The sequence below is a fragment of the Rhinopithecus bieti genome, unplaced genomic scaffold (assembly GCF_001698545.2).
Source record: "Rhinopithecus bieti isolate Rb0 unplaced genomic scaffold, ASM169854v2 scaffold_31548, whole genome shotgun sequence".
In the NCBI taxonomy this organism is placed as follows: Eukaryota; Metazoa; Chordata; class Mammalia; order Primates; family Cercopithecidae; genus Rhinopithecus; species Rhinopithecus bieti.
In genome coordinates this window covers 5,433,892-5,455,471 of record NW_016814470.1, presented here as the reverse complement: position 1 = coordinate 5,455,471, position 21,580 = coordinate 5,433,892, and the positions used below count along the sequence as shown (strand labels likewise).

Below are 21,580 nucleotides of genomic sequence, written 5' to 3'. Positions count from 1 at the left end.
GTGGGGGTCTTGCTATGTTGCCCAGGCTGGTCTCAAACTCCTGGCCTCAAGCGATCCTCCCGCCTCAGCCTCCTGAGTCACTAGGACCACAGGTGTGAGTTTTCTAGAAGCCAGGTCCAAGGGAAGATGTAGAGTGTCTATGGGGATTGGTAAGGGCAGAACTGAGCCCTTTGTGACCAAGGAAGGAAACAGGAGGAGCGGGCGGGGGCCTTCCAGCGTCCTCCCCAGACACACTTGAGACTAAACCAAGCAAGGTCCCTGGTAGGTAGAAAGGGAAAGGAGTGGAGGAAAAGGGTTTGTGGGTGGCCAAGAGATAGCACCCCTCAAAATGCCTGACCTGTCTGAGATCCTTGCCTGAGACCTCCAGAGGTGACCTGATAGCCTTCACCCCACTGTGAATCTCGGGACACACGTGCCCTCCCTGGCACCTCCATTCACCTTCCCACAGCACACTAAGATTCACAATATATTCCATGCTGTGTCAGGCCCTGGGCACTACCCAGGGCTTCAATTTCCTTTTTATTAGTCCAGGAAGGGTCTAATTTGCATGTCATTTGCATAAATTTGCTTGTTTCAATTCAAAAAAGACCCCAACTCCAAGCAGGTGAGATAAAATAAATTGGCTTATTTATTGTCCCTCCTGCTGCAATTGTATTCCAACCTAACATCAGGCTTCACGGAGTGTTCACAGGGGAGACTTTATTATAACACTGCAGCCTGGAGAGAAACTGCTGGAGGTGAGGACACAGCCCAGCTGGACTTCCAGGGATGGAAGAAAAGCAAGTTTCTCCCCCCAAATCAGGCCAGACTTAAGATGGAGGGCCGCCTCTGAAGGAACAGAGTAGATTCACTATTTTAACTATATCCTTCCCCCTGCCAAAAATAAACAAACAGCAAAAACCCTACTTTGCTATCCCATCCTGCAGCGGGGACCACAGTGAAGTCTGAGCTTGGGCTGGAGGGAAGGTCGCTCTCCGGGCTGGAGGGAATGTGTTAATTGATTATTGACACATTCTCAAGGCCAAAGCACAAAGGATTCGGCTGACTTTTAAGGTCCCTCCTGACTAAGCTTGTACACAGGGGTTTCAATGGATGCTCTGCATCACATAGTTGAGTAGAAAAATCCATTATCTTAACAGCTGGCACCAGGATGTCTCTGGGGGAAGAAAGCCTTTGATATATTGTCTGTGGGACCTGGACCCTGAGGGTCGGGGTTGGGGGGGTGTTAAGTCTGGCAACCGCAGACAGAGCAGCACTGAGGCAATGCCAATGCAGGGCACTCATCTGCTTTCCTCCTGAGGAGAGATGAAGGCAAGACCGGGTGGGGCACAGGAGTGATGAGGGGTGACCAGTGAGAGTACCTGGTATCACAGTGGCCTCAGGGCAAGCCATCAACCCGGTTCAGATGCCCCCTTGAGGAGGGCATGGGAATGACACTGTCTTCTCTTGATTTTAAAGGCCTGGGGGACCCCGGTGGATACCTGGGTTACAATCTTAATAAAAAGACCTCCTAGGCTGGGCCCGGTGGCTCACGCCTATAATCCCAGCACTTTGGGAGGCCGAGGCGGGTGGATCACAAGGTCAAGAGATCGAGACCATCCTGGCCAACATGGTGAAACCCCATCTCTACTAAAAATACAAAAAAAAAAATCAGCTGGGCATGGTGGCATGCACCTATAATCCCAGCTACTCAGGAGGCTGAGACAGGAGAATTGCTTGAACCCAGAAGGCGGAGGCTGCAGTGAGCCAAGATCGCACCACTGCGCCCCAACCTGGGCAACACAGCAAGACTCTGTCTCAAAAATAAATAAATAAAAAATAAAAAGACCTACTAAATAAATGGTAGTTCAACAAATATCGAGGGCTTACTCTGAACAAGGCATTATGCTGAAATCTTCATAATGGCCGGGCACAGTGGCTCACACCTGTAATCTCAGCACTTTGAAAGGCTGAGGCGGGGAGATCACTTGAGGCCAGGAATTGGAGACCAGCCTGGCCAACATGGTGAAACTCCTTCTCTACTAAAAATACAAAAAATTAGCCAGGTGTGATGTTGTGCACCTGTAATCCCAGCTACTTGGGAGACTGAGGCACGAGAATCCTTTGAACCGAGGAGGTGGACGTTGCAGTGAGCCAAGATCATGCCACTGCACTCCAGCCTGGGTGACAGAGCAAGACTCCATCTCAAAAATAAAGTAGGCCAGGCGCGGTGGCTCAAGCCTGTAATCCCAGCACTGTGGGAGGCCGAGACGGATGGATCATGAGGTCAGGAGAACGAGACCATCCTGGCTAACACGGTGAAACTCCGTCTCTACTAAAAAATACAAAAAACTAGCCAGGCGAGGTGGCGGGCGCCTGTAGTCCCAGGTACTCGGGAGGCTGAGGCAGGAGAATGGCGTAAACCCGGGAGGCGGAGCTGGCAGTGAGCTGAGATCCGGCCACTGCCCTCCAGCCTGGGTGACAGAGCAAGACTCCATCTCAAAAAAAAAAAAAAGAAAAAGCGAGGAGGTGGACGTTGCAGTGAGCCAAGATCATGCCACTGCACTCCAGCCTGGGTGACAGAGCAAGACTCCATCTCAAAAATAAAGTAGGCCAGGCGCGGTGGCTCAAGCCTGTAATCCCAGCACTGTGGGAGGCCGAGACGGATGGATCATGAGGTCAGGAGAACGAGACCATCCTGGCTAACACGGTGAAACTCCGTCTCTACTAAAAAATACAAAAAACTAGCCAGGCGAGGTGGCGGGCGCCTGTAGTCCCAGGTACTCGGGAGGCTGAGGCAGGAGAATGGCGTAAACCCGGGAGGCGGAGCTTGCAGTGAGCTGAGATCCGGCCACTGCGCTCCAGCCTGGGTGACAGAGCAAGACTCCATCTCAAAAAAAAAAAAAAAAAAAGAAATAAAGAAATAAAATAAAGTAAAATGAAATAAAATCTTCATAATGAGCCTAGGATATAGGTTTTATAATTACCCCGATTTACCGATGAGAAAAACTGAGGTTCAGAAAGGCTACATAATTTGCCCAAGGTCACAGAACTAGAAGGTAACAGAGCTGGGATTTGGCCCTTAACCACCACTATATACAGTACTAGGCAGGCCTCTCAGCCGTCCCATAAAGGGAGGAAGAGCAATGTTATTGGAGATGAAAAGCCAGCATTTCTGTGACTCTGATTCACCTAAAATCATCAGCTAACAGATAGGATCTTCTGATTCCTGGCGTGGGGCCCTTTGCATTATATCATTTTGCCTCCTTAAATGTCACCAACATCAAATGGTTCTATCACTTGGTACTAGCTATTCACTGGCAAAATGGCACCTGGCAGCGGAGTGATGGAGAGGAATGGGTCAGCACCAAGGCAGCACCAAGGACATTCCCAAACATCCCAATCTTCCCTACGCTGGGAAATATTCACTGGAGTAAACCAAACAATCCCTGGATCAATATAAATCCTTAAATCCATTTCTGTTCTCAGATTAGTACCATGTGTTAACTAAAGTACCATTGGTACAAAGGCAGATCCCATGCTACATATACCATTTTAACATTTCGTGAAGACTCCTAGATACTTCTAGTTATGGAAAAAATCCTGTTCTTTGACTCCAAACCCATTATGAGTCTACACGTTGTGCTCACATCCTCCCTCTAGATGTCTGGGCTCAGACTGAAGCAGACTCATTTGTGTTCCTATAGCTGCACGGTGACTGCCTGGACCCTTTCAAAAGCTTTCCACTTCATTCATTGATTCATGCAACAGAAATCTGTTCAGCACCGACTAAGCGCCAGACGCTGTGTTAAGCACAAGAGGTACAACGTTAAGTAAAGTAGGTGCGGACCCTAAACTCCTGGAGCTTACAGTCCTCTAGGAGAGCAATATAATAGAATAGTTAGATAAGTATATAAGTACTAACTATAATACATTTACAGTTAACTCATGAACTTCAAGGGTCCAATGACCCACAGATTTTTTTCGGACCAAATACAGATCAAAAATACAATATTTGTGGGATGTGAAATGAAGGACTTGGAGGGCTGACTTTATATACCTGGGTTCCACAGGTTCAATTGCAGAACTTGAGTATGTGTAGAATTTGGCATACGAGGGAGTCTGGAACAGTATATGCCCCACATATACCAAGGGAAGGCTGTATATTAGTTTGCTCAGCAACTATTACAAATATTGTATATTATTCCATATTATAATATATTCCATATTGATATTATATAATATAGAATATATTATTCTATTATAAATATATTGCTCTCCTGGAGGACGGTAAGCTCCATGAATTTAGGGTCTGCACCTACTTTGCTTAATGGAATAAATACCACAGATTGAGTAGCTTAAACAGAAATTTATTTCCTCAGTGTGAAGATTCTTTAAAGAACTAAAAGTAGATCTACCATTTGATCCAGCAATCCCACTACTAGTCATCTGTCCAGAGGAAAAGAAGCATTATACAAAAAAAGATACTTGCACACGCATATTTACAGCAGTACAATTTGCAATTGCAAAAATATGGAACCAGCTCAAATATCCATCAATCAATGAGTGGATAAAGAAAATGTGGTATATACACCATGGAATACCACTCAGCCACAAAAAGGAATGAAATAATGGCATTTGCAGCAACCTGGATGGAACTGGAGACCATTATTCTAAGGGAAGTAACTCAGGAATGGAAAACCCAACATCATATGTTCTCACTCATAAGTGGGAGCTAAGCTATAAGGACGCAAAGGCATAAGAATGATACAATGGGCCGGGCACGGTGGCTCACACCTGTAATCCCAGCACTTTGGGAGGCCGGGGTGGGTGGATCACCTGAGGTCAGGAGTTCGAGACCAGCCTGGCCAACATGGTAAAACCCCATCTCTACTAAAAATACAAAATTATCTGGGTGTAGTGGTACATGCATGTACTCTCAGATACTCAAGAGGCTGAGACAGGAGAATCGCTTGAACCCGGGAGGCGGAGGCTGCAGTAAGCCAAGATCATACCACTGCACTCCAGCCTGGGCGAGACAGAGCAAGACTCTGTCTCAAAAAACAAACAAACAAACAAACAAACAAAAAGAATGATACAACGGACTTTGGGGACTCAGGGAAGAAGGAAGAAGGGTGGGGGGAGGGATAAAAGACTACACATTAGGTACAGTGTACACTGCTTGGATGAGGGGTGCACCAAAATCTCAGAAATCACCACTAAAGAACTTATTCATGTAACCAAACACGACTTGTTCCCCCAAAAACCTATTGAAATAAAAAATAATTAACATAAAAATTAAAAATTAATGTAGTTCTAAAAAAAAAATAACAAACATAATGCAAAGCCAAGTTTTGAACCACATTTGTGCGTTTGGGCTTGTCCTCACTTGCTGCTCTTAACAACCCTGTTAAGCCTGGGTTAGCGGGCTAGATTGTAAGTGGCACGTGGTCTAGTTATGTCCCTTGTCCTTGGAAAAAAAAAGAAAAGAAAGAAATGTATTTCCTCACAGTTCTGGAGGCTAGAAGTCCAAGATCAGGGTGCCTATGGGACTGGTTTCATTCTGAGGCCTCTCTCCTTGGCTTGTAGATCCCATCTTCTCCATATGCCTGAGCCTTAATCTCTTCTTAGGACAATGCCAGTCATATTGGAATTAGGGCCCACCCATATGAACTAATCTTACACTACTTACCTTTCTAAAGGCCTTATCTCCAAATATAGTCACATTCTGAGGGATTGGGGGTTAGGACTTCAACATCTGAATTTTTGAGGGACACCATCAGTCCACAACAACATTCTAAGACATAAAAGTTCAGGGATATATAATAGTAAGAGCAGATAACAAGGACTCGGGGGGGTCACTGAAGGTCTCCCTAAGGAAGTCACATTTGGGTTGTGTCCTAGCCTGGGTTCCCCCACAAGCAAACCTAAGACAAAGGCATGTGTGCAGGTTGTTTATTTGGGAAGTGATTCCACAGGGCAAGAGAGAGGTTCAGGAGGGGAGAAACAGAGAAGGAGAGAGAGCAAATACAGCTCTAGGCCAGCGTTGCAGGCAACTGGGCTCCATCTTACTCGGGCTCCTAAGGAGGATTCCAGAAGGTCCATCCCAGAAATGAGACGGGGAAGCATTTATCCATCACTGCTGTCCCCACTGGCTAAGGACAGTCACACTGCTGGTGTTAACCCCTGAACTTCTACACTAGCATGTGGGTTCCCTCAGAGGTCTGTCACCTATGTCAGAAAAGCCCCCGGACTGGAAGCAAGAGGTATGTGGAATGGGCCGCAGTGGGGCCCTATCAGGTTGCATCTGTGCAAAGCTGGTCAAAGCCTGCGTGGGACTGGTCACCACAGCAGAGGCTGGAGTAAGATGTTGCAGGGGAGAGGATGTGAAGTGAGGCTCAAGCCGTGTCCATACAATCTGTGAACTGCAGGATGAGTAGGAGTTAACCAGAGCAGGGTAAGTGGCGGGAAGAGCTTTCCAAGCTGAGGAAGCAGTGTGTGCAAAGGCCTTGAGGCAGGAGGGCACACAGAGCACTCAGAGCACTAAACGAAGGCCAGTATGGCTGGAATGGGGGAAGAACGAGTGCTGGGAGATGAGGCTAGGAAGGCAGGCAGGTGGTACACCGTGCAGGCCCATATTCAGGATTTGAGGTCGGGCACAGTGGCTCATGCCTGTAATCCCAGCATTTCAGGAGGCTGAAGCTAGTGGATCACCTGAGGTCAGGAGTTTGAGTCCAGCCTGGTCAACATGCAGAAACCCATCTCTACTAAAGATACAAAAATTAGCTGGGCGTGGTGGCGGGTGCCTGTAGTCTCAGCTACTTGAGAGGCTGAGGCAGGAGAATCACTTGAACCCAGGAGGTAGAGGTTGCAGCGAGCTGAGATTATGCCACTGCACTCCAACCTGGCAACAGAGAGACTCCGTCGGAGAAAAAAAAAGGCAGAGGTGGAGGGGGCCAGGATTTGGGACATTATCCTAAGTGTGATGAGAACTACTGAAAGTTTTAAGCAGGGGTAGGAAGAGATCTATAGCAGATTTCTGTTTAGAAAAGTCACTCTACCTATTTGGATGCAGACAGGTTTAGAGTGGGAAGAACGGCTTTGTCGTGATTTCCCTGAAGTGTGGCATTCCCTCCATCTACTTTTAACCAGGAATTAAGGTGTCTAAGACCAGAAACTACTGCCTGTGGCAACTGTAGATGTATCTTGGCTCAAAGTGGTTTCCTGGAAAGGAAATGGTTAGGGGGCAATGTGGGGGGATCCTGGGAAAGAAACATGACTGATCAAATCCCCTAGCAAATATGCTGAAGACAGACGACAGACTTCTAAAAATAAACCAATGGTGTTTGCTAACAGTAAGCCCTTATCTGTGGAATGCTTTAAGCAGATGTACCTCGTTTATATGAGTGTCTAGGATTGCTTATGGTAAATAAATATGGAAATCTACACATTTACGGAGCATGGATCCCTTTTGTCACATAAGCTATGTAACTATCTGAGTATACGCTGGAGATTTGTCAAAACTAAAATAGCTCTCTTCCGTGTAAGTAATGGAGCCACATACAGTTCTTAGACACTTCATGTGTAAATCTGGGCAGAGTAAGTTCTGATGCGTGGAAAAAAGGCTTGGTGAGATGTGTAGTGGTCCCAGACCTCTGTCTGTGTCATTTGTGCTTCCTAATTACTTATATCCTTGAAATTATTAGTAAATCTTAATACTGGGCAAGATCTCTGATTCATGAGAGTCTGATGCGATAATCCAAGGCTCTGTGATGTCTCGGTAGGACGCTATATTCACTCTCATCTCCGGGTTCATTCCATGCACATTTTCCCTGCCTTTGGGGCCACTGGTCTCATGGAGCTGATGTTTTTTGTTGTTTTTGGTTTTTGGTTTTTTGAGATGGAGTCTCACTCTGACGCCCAGGCTGGAGTGCAGTGGCGCGATCTCAACTCACTACAACCTCCGCCTCCCGGGTTCAAGCCATTCTCCTGCCTCAGTCTCCTGAGTAGCTGGGACTACAGGCGCGTGCCACCACGTCCGGCTAATTTTTTTTATTTTTAGTAGAGATGGGGTTTCACCATGTTGGCCAGGCTGGTCTCAATCTCCTGACCTCGTGATCCGCCCACCTCGGCCTCCCAAAGTGCTGGGATTAGAGGCGTGAGCCACTGTACCTAGCCTGAGGTTTTTAGGTTCCAACTACATCTATATAGCCTCCAAAACATCTGTCCTTCACTGTGTCCTAACGGGTAGCTTACACCCTAGCAGGAGTTCAACATTTCTTCCAATAAGGACCTCTTTAACGAACTCTCCTGAGCCATGCCCCCTTAACAAGGCCTCCAGGTTTCAAGAAGTTTTGCCCACAGAACAAGTTACATTTATCAAGAAATAATTGAAAGCTAGACACGGTGGTGCATGCCTGTAATCCCAGCTACTTGGAAGGCTGAGGCAGGAGAATCGCTAGAGCTCAGGAGTTCAAGACCAACCTGGGCACTTACAGTGAGACCCCATCTCAATAAATACATAAATAAAGAATTGAAATAGTTTTTCCAGCTTTTATCAAAGGTATTCATAACTACTAGTCAAGAGCTCTGACCAGCGTGAAGACTACCTACCAAGTGAACTTGCCAGTCTCAAACAAAAGCAGAGAAAAATGGTCCCTTAACATAGATAAACATTCAACAGTGGCAGAGAGATTCTTTTGGAAATTCTGGGTACACTTCTTAAAGGGACCCTGGGTTGGAAACCACTGCTATGTATCTGTTTCTTTATACTCAGATACTTCGTCCCTCATCTACCATTTCTCTGATCGTGAACAAACCTCTTCAGTTTCCCCCATAGCTGGTTTGTTCCCACCTTGGTACGTCACCACTCATGTGATCTCAACGTCATCCGCAAGCCTGAAGCTCGTTCATCGAAGTCACTTTCTTTTTTGTTTTGTTTTTGTTTTTGTTTTTTGTTTTTTGTTTTGAGACAGAGTCTCAGTCTGTCGCCCAGGTTGAAGTGCAGAGGCACAATCTTGGCTCACTGTGTCCTCTGTCTCCTGGGTTCAAGTGATTCTCCTGCCTCCACCTCCCTAGTGGCTGGGACTACAGGTGTGCGCCACCACACCCAGCTAATTCTTCTGTGTTTTTAACACAGACGGGGTTTCATCATGTTGCCCAGGCTTGTCTCAAACTCCTGACTTCAAATGATCCACTCACCTCGCTTCCCAAAGTGCTAGATTACTGGTGTGAGCCACAGCGCCCGGCCTCCTTTTGTTTTTAGAGACTGTGTCTCACTATGTGGCCCAGGCTGCTCTCAAACTCCTGGGCTCAAGCCATGCATCTGCCGTGGCCTTCCAAAGTGCTGGGATTACAGGCATGAGCCACCATGCCCAGCCTGAATGCTGACTTTCAAATTACGTGTAAAAAAGTTAAATAATCATCTCTGGAGTAAGCCACTGGGTGTGACTCTGAATTCACCCAGAGGCCCTTTCTCTCCATCTGGAGGTCCTCCTAATCGCCCTGGGGCCCCACAACCTCTGCCTGGCCTGGCTCAGCCCCCCACCTTGATAGCAGGTGTTCTCCAAAGGGGCAAAGGGGTCTGCGGCATGCAAGGGGAAAAACACAAATCTCCTGTTTGAATTATTTTCTCTAAATGGAGAAAAATAATTTTATTAAATATTTAGTGTTCACTGATAAGTAGTACATATAAACCTCATTCATAAATTGACGTATATTGGAGTAGAGTTCAAAACTACTTTTATAAAGAGCAGTGGACAATCCAAACAATGTAGATGCCATTGCTGAAAATCTTCTCCCTATCCCCCACTCTCCTCTCCTCCCAGTCCTAGCGCCCTGGGTGTTTTTCGAGCCTCCATGTCCGTCAGGTCTTCACTCTGCTGCTATTTGCTGTCAGTCTGTGTTTGCTCTCCTGCCTTGATGTTTCAGAGGCTCCAGGATACTGACTGGCCATCAGCTGGGCCAGGACCCTGCTCCCAAAGCCAGGCCAGAGGCTCCCACAGCCAGAACTGGTTCCTGGGCCCACAGCCAAGACCAAAGCCCCAGGTCTCTACTTATGTGAGTGATTGTGTAGTTAAGACACAACAACACTACCAAAAAATTAAAAAAATCCTCTGGGCATAGTGGTGTGTGCCTGTGGTCCCAGCTACTCGGGAGGCTGAGGCAGGAGGATTGCTTTGGCCCAGGAGGTAGAGGCTGCAGTAAGTGCCATGATTGCACCACTGCACTTCAGCCTGGGCAATAGAATCAGACCCTATCTGAAAAACAAAAAACAAACAAACAAAAAAAGATACACTAACAATGTAAAAAAAGTCCCTTGAAATATTATATAATATAGTCCAAACTAGAAATAATCTAAATATCTACCAGTAGGGGTTTGGCAAAAAATAAAATAAAATAAAATAAAACATGGTATATCTACAAGATGATCTATCAGCAGCCAATTACAACCTTCTAATAACATTAGGAAATTCTCAAGCTATAAGATGAAATGCAAAAGCAGACCTATATACAAATCTACGGTATAATCTCAGCTATGAATACATCAATATGCACAGAAAAAAAAAAAAAAGCCTGGAAGGAAACATACCAAAATGTTGTCAGAAGCTTTCTTTGCCTCCTTCAATGGTTCAGCAATCCTCCAGTGAGGCTCCTTATGTGTGTGGCACTGAGCTAGGCCCTGCTTTACGGAATCACAGCTGATTCTGGTTTTCTACTTTATACGTTTCTGGCTTTTTGTAGTTTTCTGTAAAGAACAAGTTTTACTTTTACATTTACACAATAAAACAGAACCAAACAGTGGTTTTCTTATGAGAGCTTGTACTGTAAACTCAAAGACTGTTTTGAAATCTGAATTGTATGTATTGATTCCTGCTTGCTTACATTTTTTCACGCCTTGTAAGGATCTCTAGGGGATAATCAGGTGTGGTTTCTTCTAGAGAAATGATGATGCTTCTCCTAGGTACTTATTTTCTCTAGTAACTCAGGGGTCTTACCTCATCATTAATTACCCTCCCCCTCCCCCCCTTAGTTCCAGGGAGGTGACATGAATGCCAGAGCCTAGGCTACCCAGCAAGGAGGCTGTGACAACAGCAGCCACCTCCATCTCCACTGGAAGAGTAAAAAGAGATTATACTTCTACATGAAGGAGTGAAGTGAGACTTAAGGCAGAACTTTCCTATCAGCATGGTTGTTAAACCATGAAGTGGGGCAAAGTGGATGCAGAAGTGGGCTGGGTAAGAGCAAGCCCACTCTGAGGTAGGGGTTGGTGAATTGCCTCTGAGGCTCCTTCCAGCTCTAAGAACCCAGCATGCTTCATGGAGTCTTGGGTGAGGTCAGGTTGTCCCTAGAGATTATTGCCAATGAGATCCAAAGCACCCCTCAGCCCTCCCCACTGCCAAACAGAAGTATTCAGACACAAGCCCAAGGCCAGATGGCTGGGCTGCCCCTGCCTGTACACTCATTCAGAAGGTAGGGTGATGGGTAGAGTCAAGACCACACAGCCTCCATGTGACTCAGGATCATAAGGAAAGGGTCTCCGAAGGACCAGCCCTGTGTGTGATGACACGCCAAGACCAGAAGCCCTCACCGCTTGGGTCATTAGGTCCTGTAACTCCGCAGACCCCAGTGAGGTCCACACTTCTCCCTCATCCCACCCCAAGTCCAGCTCACCCATCCCTCTCACCCTTTTCTTCCTCCAGGCCTCAGCCTCAGGAGCACAGCCCCTCCTCCACTGTTATCTTTCCCTGCTCCTTCCTCCTGCTGAATGTGGGGCTGAAGAGGCTGTTCCGAGGCTGCAGAGGAAGCCCCCACCCACAGTTGCTCTCAGAAGGTTGTGGGGCTAGGGAGGGATTGACACAGGGTAGGAGACGCCAGGGAAATAAAAGGGAAGGATGAGGCACACGGCACCCAGGGGTGCTGAGGCCAAGTAGCGCTGGACAGGGGTGATGCTCACGGGATGAAGGGGTGATGGAGGAGCTATGAAAGCACAGCTAGAAAGGAAAGTGTAACAAAGGAACCACTGCCGCTCCACAATGATGCCACCTCTCCCGGCCAACAGCCTGACATGTGGCCTGCAGTTAAAAACCTGCCTCCAGGCCGGGTGCGGTGGCTCGTGCCTGTAATATCAGCACTTTGGGAGGCTGAGGCAGGCGGATCACAAAATCAGGAGTTTGAGACCAGCCTGGCCAATATGGTGAAACCCTGTCTCACTAAAAATTAAAAAAAAAAAAAAAATTTACCAGGCATGTTGGCGCATGCCTGCAGTCCCAGCTACTCGGGAGACTGAGGCAGAAGAATCACTTGAACCCAGGAGGCGCAGGTTGCAGTGAGCCGAGATTGCACCACTGCACTCCAGTCTGGCAACAGAGCAAGACTCCGTCTCGAAAAAAAACAAAAGAAACCAAAACAAAAAAACCTGACTCCAGACCTAGCTCTTGATCTCGGTGGGGTGGGGTGGCTTTCTCCAGTGTCCCAGGAGAGCAGAAATCTAGGAAAGAGGAATGGCAGATGGGGGTTGAAGCCATGGTAAGTGCTGAGACTCCCAATGTACACACATGCATGCACACACACACACAAGTGATACACACACATACTCATCATACATGCATGCAGCAATACCTTACATGTGCGCACCCACCATATATGTAGACAAACATGTGCCTACACAACCCCAAATGCGTACACACACCACACACGCAGCCACCAGCCATTAGAGTAATCAATGCCCAGTGCCTGCTTGGCAGCCCATTTGGACTCCTGTGTTTTCACAATTAAATATTTAATGGCAGTAGAGAGCAATCACACCCGTGGTGAGCAGGCATGACAGCCCTCCATGCTAAGGTTGGGCTCCGTTCTCCTTGGTAACAGCCACTCAGGTGGAATGAGGAGTGGGCAGCACTCCAGTCCCTCTGGAGGGAAGGAACACGCTGCAGCTGGCCTGGCAGTCTGCTCTTCAGTCTCTGCCACCCCTAGGGGCAGCCCTGGCCCCAGCACACCTGCCTCTGGCCTCTCCAACATCCTGCTCACCCCTCTTTCCCTCAGTGTCTCTGAGCAACAGCACCCTGATCCCCAACTGTCCAACCAACACAGAATGTCGAGGAAGTCCTTCCCTTTCTGGGAAGCACTGTGGCTGGATTTCCTTCAGGACTGCTCAGTTTATTTCAGGACTGCCAGGCAGGACTCTGCTCCCCTCTCCAGAAGCTCTGGCCCCCACAGGCAGGTAAGTAGCCTCTCAGAGGGCAATGGTCTGGCCCATTTGGCACTGAGGCAGCATATAGAAAGCAGGTATGAACCATGTCAGGAAAAGACGCCACTTCTTTCAGCTGTGCTGACCTGGTCTTTCCACCTTCCAGGGCCTGAAGGAACTGGCTAGAGGCATCCAGCTGTAAGACGGGTGCTATTCTTCCACCCCCAGCCTATACCCTCTCTTGGCTACAGAAAGCCCTACACAGAACAGCCACCTCATCCTCAGTTCACCATCCAAGGTGAGGAGCTTCCAGAACCTGGACTCACAAATGTCAGCCCCAGTACTCACATACCTCAGCCCCCTGCCCCTGTGCCCATTCCAGCAATCCCAAAGCACCTTCTGCCATGTCAGCTGCCTGAGCCTGCGCACTCAGCCACCCACAAGTGGGGTAGGAGCTGAGACCTTCATGGAGATCGGAGAGCATCGGGCCACTGATTCCAAGAGCCCGCCTCACATGCAGGCCACCGTGTGGTATTTACAAGCATGATAAATCCTTTGCAGTGGAAGGGAAAAGTCACTTTGAATTGCACCCACCCTTCTGGCTTCTCAAGAAACAGCACGAGTCAATTCTTGTTCTTTCATTTGGAACTGGCAACTGAGGTCGTCTTGTCAGACTCTGGGGTCCCAGAGCAGGAGGTGGTATACAAGGTCTAAGTTGTCCTAAATCTAAACTCTGAATATGTGAGGGTGACCTTTCAGACCCTCTCCTGCACCACAGCTTACCTGCTTACAAGAAAGATAGGATCCCAAGGAGAACTCTGACCAGAGGGCCCCAGAGAGAAACTGAGTCAGAGAGTCCCAGTTTTGACCCCCTAAGCACCTCTGCTCCTTTCTACCCTCTCCACCAAAATTAGCCAAAATAACACTCTTCAAAGGTCAGAAACCAACCCAGGTTAAACAAGACAAAGAGACCAAACAACCAATGTAATAATGAATGGCTCTAAGAGACATTTGGGGGACAATAGAGGAAATTTTAATATGGATTAGATATTAGAAGATATTAGAAAATTATTAATTTTTTCAGTTGCAATAATATTCTTGCGATTATGTATGAAAATGTGGGGATTTTTGGAGATGTATGTTGACACAGGAGTGAATATCTTGATATAATTTATTTTAAAATGTTTCTGTGGGCCAGGTGTGGTGGTTCATGCCTGTAATCCCAGCACTTTGAGAGGCCAAGGTGGGAGGATCACTTGACCCCAGGAGTTCGAGACTAGCCTGGGCAACACAGTAAGATCTCATGTCTATTAAAGGGGGGAAAAAAAGGTTCTACAAAAAAGATAATAGTCAGATGCTGTGGCTCACACCTGTAATTCCAGCACTTTGGGAGGCTGAGGCAGGCTGATCCCTTGAGCCCAGGAATTTGAAACCAAACTGGGCAACATGGTGAAAAACTGTCTGTACAAAAGCACAAAATTAGCCACATGTGGGGGCACACACCTGTAATCCCAGCTACTCAGGAGGCTGAGGTGGGAGGATCACTTGAGTCCAGGGTGGGACAGAGGTTGCAGTGGGCCAAGACTGTGCCATTGCACTCCGGCCTAGATGACAGAACAAGACCCTGTCTCAAAAAAAAAAAAAAAAAAAAAAAAAAAAAAAAAAAAAAAAAAAAAAAAAAAGAAGAAGAAAAAGAAAAAAAAGAAGAAGCAGTTATAAACAATGTTTCCAGGCCTCGTGATACCAGTAGCAAACCTAGATTTTAGCTGCTGAGTGACCTGTGGTAGAAAAGGCATGTGCGCTGAAATCAGGAAGCCTGGGTTCAAGGCCATTCCAGCCCCGCCTACCTGCCTGAACCTACTCTCTCTGAGCCTCAGGTTTCATATCTGTAAAGAGGGAATAATAAACCATCCTCACCAAGTCACGAGAACTCAGTAAACTTGCACATACAGAAGCATACAGCACCCAGGTGCCTCCATCAACATTCATTCTTGTCCTTTTCTGCATTTCCCTACTTGGGAAGACCACCGGTCTAGCGAGAGACAATGAGACTCAAAAATTAAGGAAGGATTTCTACTTCCAGGAGATAAAGTAAGCATATTTTTCCCTATTCCTTTTGCTAAGCACAACTAAAACCCCTGGACATTACATGTAAAACAAACATAAGAAGACTGTGAAAGGTAGAGGGAAGAAGGCAAAGCAACTAGGAACCTTAAGACCCAAGGGACAACATGGTGGTGTGTTCCTTGGGTTGATTTTTTTTTTTTTTTTTTGCTTCATATATCCCTGATTTGGAGCTGAAGACACTAGGAACCCAGAAATGCCCATAGGAGCATACACGAAAAGCACCAACAAAATCCTGCTCTCTGTTGCCAGAGGACTAGGAAAGGGGCAGCTTAGCAAGACAAGAAACATTTATTTAATAACCACTCAGTCAGACACAGTGGCTCATGCCTGGAGTTCCAGCTCTTTGCAGGAGGATCACTTGAGGCTAGGAGTTTGAGATAAGCCTAGGCAATATAGCAAGATCCTGTCTCTGTAAAAAATTTAAAAACTTAGCCGGGCATGGTAGCACATGCCTGTAGTCCAAGATACTTGGGAGGTTGAGATGGGAGGATCACACAAGCTCAGGAATTTGAGGTTACAATGAGCTATAATTGCACTACTGCCATTCAACCTGGGAGACAGAACAAGATCCTGTCTGTGGGGTGGTGGGGATAACAGTCACTCAACTCCAACCAAACACCAACTGTGGGCCCATAAGCAAAGGCGAAGAGGGAAGCCCAGACTTCTGTCTTCTCAAAGTTGTACAAGGCACCTCAACACACTCACTGGTGGTATCAGAGAAGACCAAGAAAGGAGCTGAAACTTTCACCTTCTCTAGCTAGTAACAAACTGCCCCCTGCAGTGTCAGTGGAGACCAGGTGGTTAAGTGGAACTCCTACCCGTGCTCGGTTGGCATAAGTAGGGACCCTCACTCTTTGGTGTCAACAGAGGATAAGTGGGGAATCTAGATTTCTATATCTACCTGCCAGTAACAAGGCAGCCCCACCTCCTTCTCCTGCCAGAGTTGTCAGACATAGTCAGCTGACCCAGAGGTTTAATTAAGATACAGAGTCTCATATTATAACATGAAAATGTCCAGGTTTCAATACAAAATCACTCACCCTACCAAAAGCCAGGAGAATATCAAATTGGATGAAAAAGATCAATAAATATCAACTCCAAAATGTCAGAGATGTTAAAAATTATCTGACAAAGATTTCAAAGCAACCATTACGAAAATGTTTCTTTGAGCACTTATGAACATGCTTGAAACAAACGAACAAAACAAAAAACCTCAGCAAAGAAAAGGCATAAAGGACAAAATGGAGAAATAGAACTGAAATAAAAAGCTCAGTGGATGGACTCTGAATAGAGGGGCAGAGAAAAGCAGCAGTGAACTGGAGAACAAAACAACAGAAATTACCCATTCTGAATAACAGAGAGAAAATAGACTTGAAAAACATGCAGCTTCAGGGTCTCATGGGACTATAACAAAATATATAACATCTGTGTCATCAGAAGGAGAGGAGTAAGAGGAAAAAGCAGAAGAAAAAGAAAGCAGGGCTAAAAGAGTGCTTAAAGAAATAATGGGAGAAAACTCCATCAATTTGGCAACAGACACTCACCTACAGATTCAGAAGCAAACCCCAAACAAGATAAACTCAAGGAAATCCATTCTAAGATGCATGATTATTACACTTCTGAAAATTAAAGATGAGGAAAAAATATTAAAAGCAGCCAGAAATTATTTTTTAAAAAGAACTAAACAGATATTCTGGAGTTCAATAAGTGCAATAACCAGAATAAAAAACTCACTAGAGGCCAGGCATGGTGGCTCACACCTGTAATCCCAGCACTTTGGGAGGCCAAGGTGGGTGGATCACAAGGTCAGGAGTTTGAGACAAGCCTGGGCAACATAGTGAAACCCCATCTCTACTAAAAGTACCAAAAAATAAAAAAATTAGCCAGGCATGGTGGTGCACGCCTGTAGTCCCAGCTACTCAGGAGGCTGAGGCTGAGGCTGGAACTTGAACCCAGGAAGTGGAGGTTGCAATGAGCTGAGATCACGCCATTGCACTGCAGCCTGGGCAACAGAATGAGACTTAAACATTTAAAACTTTAAAAACTCACTAGAGGAGCTCAGCAGCAGCTTTGAGCAGCCAGAATAAAGAATCAGTAAACCTGAAGATAGCTCAAGTGAAATTATCTAGTCGGAATGGAAAAGAATGAAGAAAAATGACAGAGCCTCAGAAAGCCATAATACACCATGAAGCATGTCAATACACACATAATGGGAGTCCCAAAAGGAGAGTAGAGGAAAGGCAGAAAAAATATAGAGCGAAATAATAGCTGAAAACTTCCCAAATTTAATGCAAAACATTAATTTACACATCCAAGAAGCTCATCAAATTCCAAGTAGGATAATCGCAAGGAGATCCTCACCTAGACACATCATAATCAAACTGTTAAAAGACAAAGACGACAGAGACTCTTGAAAGCAGCAAAAGAGAAGCAATTCATCCTGTACAATGAAACTCAATGAGATTATCAGCTGTTTTCTCATCAAAACCATGGAAGCCAGAAGGTGGTAAGATGTATGTCTTCAAAATGTTGAAAGTAGAAGATAGTCAACCCAGAATTCTATAACCAGCAAAATTATTATACAAAAATGAATAAACTAAGACATTCTGGACAAACAAAAACTGAGAGAACTCATTACTAGCAAATCTCCCCTGCAAGAACTACTAAAGGAAGTCTTTCAGGCTGAAATAAAAGAACATTAGACAAGTAACTTGAATTCACGTAAAAAATAAAGAACATCACAAAATGTAACTACATAGGTAATTATAAGAGACTGTATAAACTTATTTTTGTTGTAACTTTTTTTTTTTACCTATATGATCTAAAAGACAATGCCAAAAGCAATAATTACAAATACCTGTTGATGGGCACACAATGTATGATGTAATTCGTATGACAATTAATGGCATAAAGAAGGAGAGGCCAGGAATGGTGGCTCATGCCTGTAGTCCCAGCACTTTGGGAGGCCAAGGCGGGTGGATCATCTGAGATCAGGAGTTCAAGACCAGCCTGGGCAACATGGCGAAACCCCGTCTCTACTAAAAAATACAAAAATTAGCCAGGTGTGGTAGTACACGCCTGTAGTCCCAGCTACTGGGGAGGCTGAGACAGGAGAATTGCTTGAACCTGGGAGGTAAAGGTTGCAGTGAACTGAGATCACACCATTGCTCTCCAGCCTGGGCAACCGAGTGAGACTCTGTCTCAAAAAAAGAAAAAGAAGAAGAAGAAGGAGAGACTGGAACTATATAGGAATAGAGTTTTTGAATACTATTGAAGTTAAGCTGTATTAAATCTATGTAGAGGAAATATTTAAGACAATTATATTATACATGGGGATGTCTAAAGGGACATAAAGAGAGATAAAGTTTCTATACTTCATTCAAATTGGTAAAATGACAACACCAGAAAACTGTGATAAGTTTTGTGTATATAATGAAATAGCTAGAGCAACCATTTAAAAGGCTATGCAAAGATATACTCAAAAACACTATAGATAAATCAAGATGGAATTTTAAAATATTAAATAATCCCCGAGAAGATAGGAAAAAAAGGGAAAAGAAAACAGACAGAACAGAAAACAAAAATAAAAGGACAAATGAAAAACGTATCAATAATTACATCAAATGTAAATGGTGTAAATACACCAATTAAAAGAGAAATTGAAAAACAAAATCAGAGTTGAGGGACAGGAGAGGATGAGATTGGCAAAGTGAATTTAAAAACATGTCCCAGCCAGAAGTGGTGAACTCACTCATATAATCCCAGCACTTTGGGAGGCTGAGGTGGGTGGATCACCTGAGGTCACGAGTTCGAGACCAGCCTGGCCAACATGGCAAAACCCCATCTCTACTAAAAATACAAAATTTAGCCAGGTGTGGTGGTGGGCAACTGTAATCCCATCTACTTTGGAGGCTGAGGCAGGAGAATCGCTTGAACCTGGGAGGTGGAGGTTGCAGTGAACCAAGATCATGCATGCCATTGCACTCCAGCCTGGGTGGCAAGAGCGAAACTCCATCTCAAAAAAGTAAAACATAAAAAATAAATAAAAACATGTCCCAGCTAGAGTAGCTAAAAAACAAAACAAAACAATGACCAAATGCTGACAAGGACATAAAGAAACTATATCACTCATGCATTGCTGCTCGGAATGTAAAAGGCTACAGCTAGTCTGGAAAATAGTTTGGCAGTGTCTTCAAAAACTAAATACGCAAGCACCATATGAGCAATTATACTCCTCAGCATTCATCCCAGAGAAATGAAGACTTGTGTTCACACAAAAACCTATACAAGAATGTTGTTGATAGTAGCTTTATTTGTAACAGCCAAAAACTAGAAATAACTTGGATGCCCTTCAAAGAGTGAATAGTTAAACAAACTATGATACAATCATACCATAAAATACTATATAAATTCAACAACCTGGATAAATCTCCAGAGAATTACCGCTAAGTGAAAAATGCCATTCATAAATGTTACATACTATAGGACTCCATTTACATAACATTCTTGAAATGAGAATATAATAGAAATGGAAATCAGATTAGTGGTTGCCTGGGGTTTAAGAAGGGGTAAGGGTTGGAGGGAAGTGAGTGAAGCTATAAAAGAACAACAGGAGAGATCCTTGTGGTGACAGAAATGCTTTTTTTTTTTTTCATTGCTGTCACTCAGGCTGGAATGCAGTGGCGAGAACATAATTGCAGCCTCCAGCTCCTGGGCTCAAATGATCCTCCCACCTCAGCCTTCCAAGTAGCTAGGATTACAGTTGTGTACCACCACATCTGGCTAATTTTTTACTTTCAATTTTTAGTAGAGATGAGGTCTCTCTATGTTGCCCAGGCTGGTCTCAAACTTCTGAGTTCAAGCAATCCTTCTGCCTCAGCCTCCCAAAGTGTTGGGGTTGCAGGTGTGAGCTACCGTACCAGGCCTGGAAATGTTCTATATTTTGACTACATTCATGTCAATATCCTGGTTATGAAATACGAACTTAATTCAAACAAATGTAAAGAATCATTCACTCTCAGGGTGTCCAATGGCAGGGTCAGCACCTGAGAGTGAGTGCTTCCTTAAGTATTGACCCTAAGTGCCCTGCCTGTCTCACTCTAGTCCCAGCCTTGCCTGGGAATGACAGCTTCTTAGACCCACTTATCAGAATTCTAGAACCAGAGGAATGAAGTTTGATTGCTAAGGGGAGAGGAAGCGGGAATCATCTCGATGCTCTACCACCACCCACCTCCCAACCACCCCAGGCCAAGTATCCTGCAACATGAAAGCTCAGTTGTGTGGAGGATTCTGGGTAAGGAAGCATGGGTGGAATGATCCCCTGCATGCAAAGGAAAACCGACTGCATTCCACAGAGACAGGATTTTAAAGGGGAGAGGGACTTTCAAGATCATCTGGGGAAACTGAGGCCCAGGAAGAGAGGCTACCCTCCCAAGGCGAGATTCCTGCCTGGAATTCTTCCCACAGCATGTCCTCCTCTCAGGAGCAGGAAGCACATTAGAATGAAACGCAAATATGGCAACATTTCTGCTTTCTAGGTAATTCCCAGCAATTAATATCTCCAGGGCCACTGGTTCCAGGAAGAGCTGGACTCGAGTCCCTAGGACAAGGGGAAGAAGCAAGTCACAGATGGCAAGAAAAAACTAGCAGTCAAGGATGAATTTAGAGTACAGTGTCAACCCTGCCACACATTCCTACCTCTAGCCTGCTCTGGACCAGCCGCCCTCCTAGGCGACCAGCTGCCTACACTCCAGAGGGAAGAAGAGAGGGACTTTGTCCCTCCCAACGGCCACTCCAAGTTGCACCTCACCAGAAACCTCCAGGCACCTCCTCTCCCACTGCCACCTCCATTCCCCTGGAGGTATCACATACATATTAACTTGTTTTCTTTGCATTTTTTTTCTGTAAGACAAGCCTCTGCCATTGACCGTAAGAAAGAAAATCATCCAATGTGAGCTGCACTCAAGGAAGCCGAGGGTCTCCCAGCCAATCAGCGTTCCCTCCCCAGGAGGGGTGCGCCCAGGCAGAGGTGGGAAGCCAGCCCAGGCACACGGCTCAGTGCCTCATTCTGATTGGTCGGAGCTATGATGTGCTAATTGTCAAATATTTTGACTATGACACTGAGTAAGACACTCTCCTGACCCACATGGTACACGAGGAAGTCTCTTGAAAGTGGTAGCCCTCACCCTTCCCTGGGTATATTCAAAATGCTACGCTAAGGCTCATTTCATCTTCCCTTCTCTACATAACTACCCTGTCAGAGAAGTCACAGAAAAATACACTGAC

At 45.6% G+C, this 21,580-nt stretch overlaps 1 protein-coding gene across 14 annotated transcripts in view; it reads right to left on the bottom strand.

Moving 5' to 3' along the window:
- MEGF11 (multiple EGF like domains 11) overlaps positions 1–21,580 on the bottom strand; it is a 388,207-nt gene that overhangs the window by 320,310 nt on the left and 46,317 nt on the right. For 13 of the 14 annotated variants that reach the window (XM_017851122.1, XM_017851126.1, XM_017851125.1 and 10 more), the window contains exon 2: positions 10,571–10,726. The exons of the other annotated variant lie outside the window; for it this stretch is intronic. The gene's annotated coding sequence lies outside the window, so the exon portion shown is untranslated. The remainder of the gene's footprint in view (positions 1–10,570; positions 10,727–21,580) is intronic. 14 annotated transcript variants of the gene reach the window in all.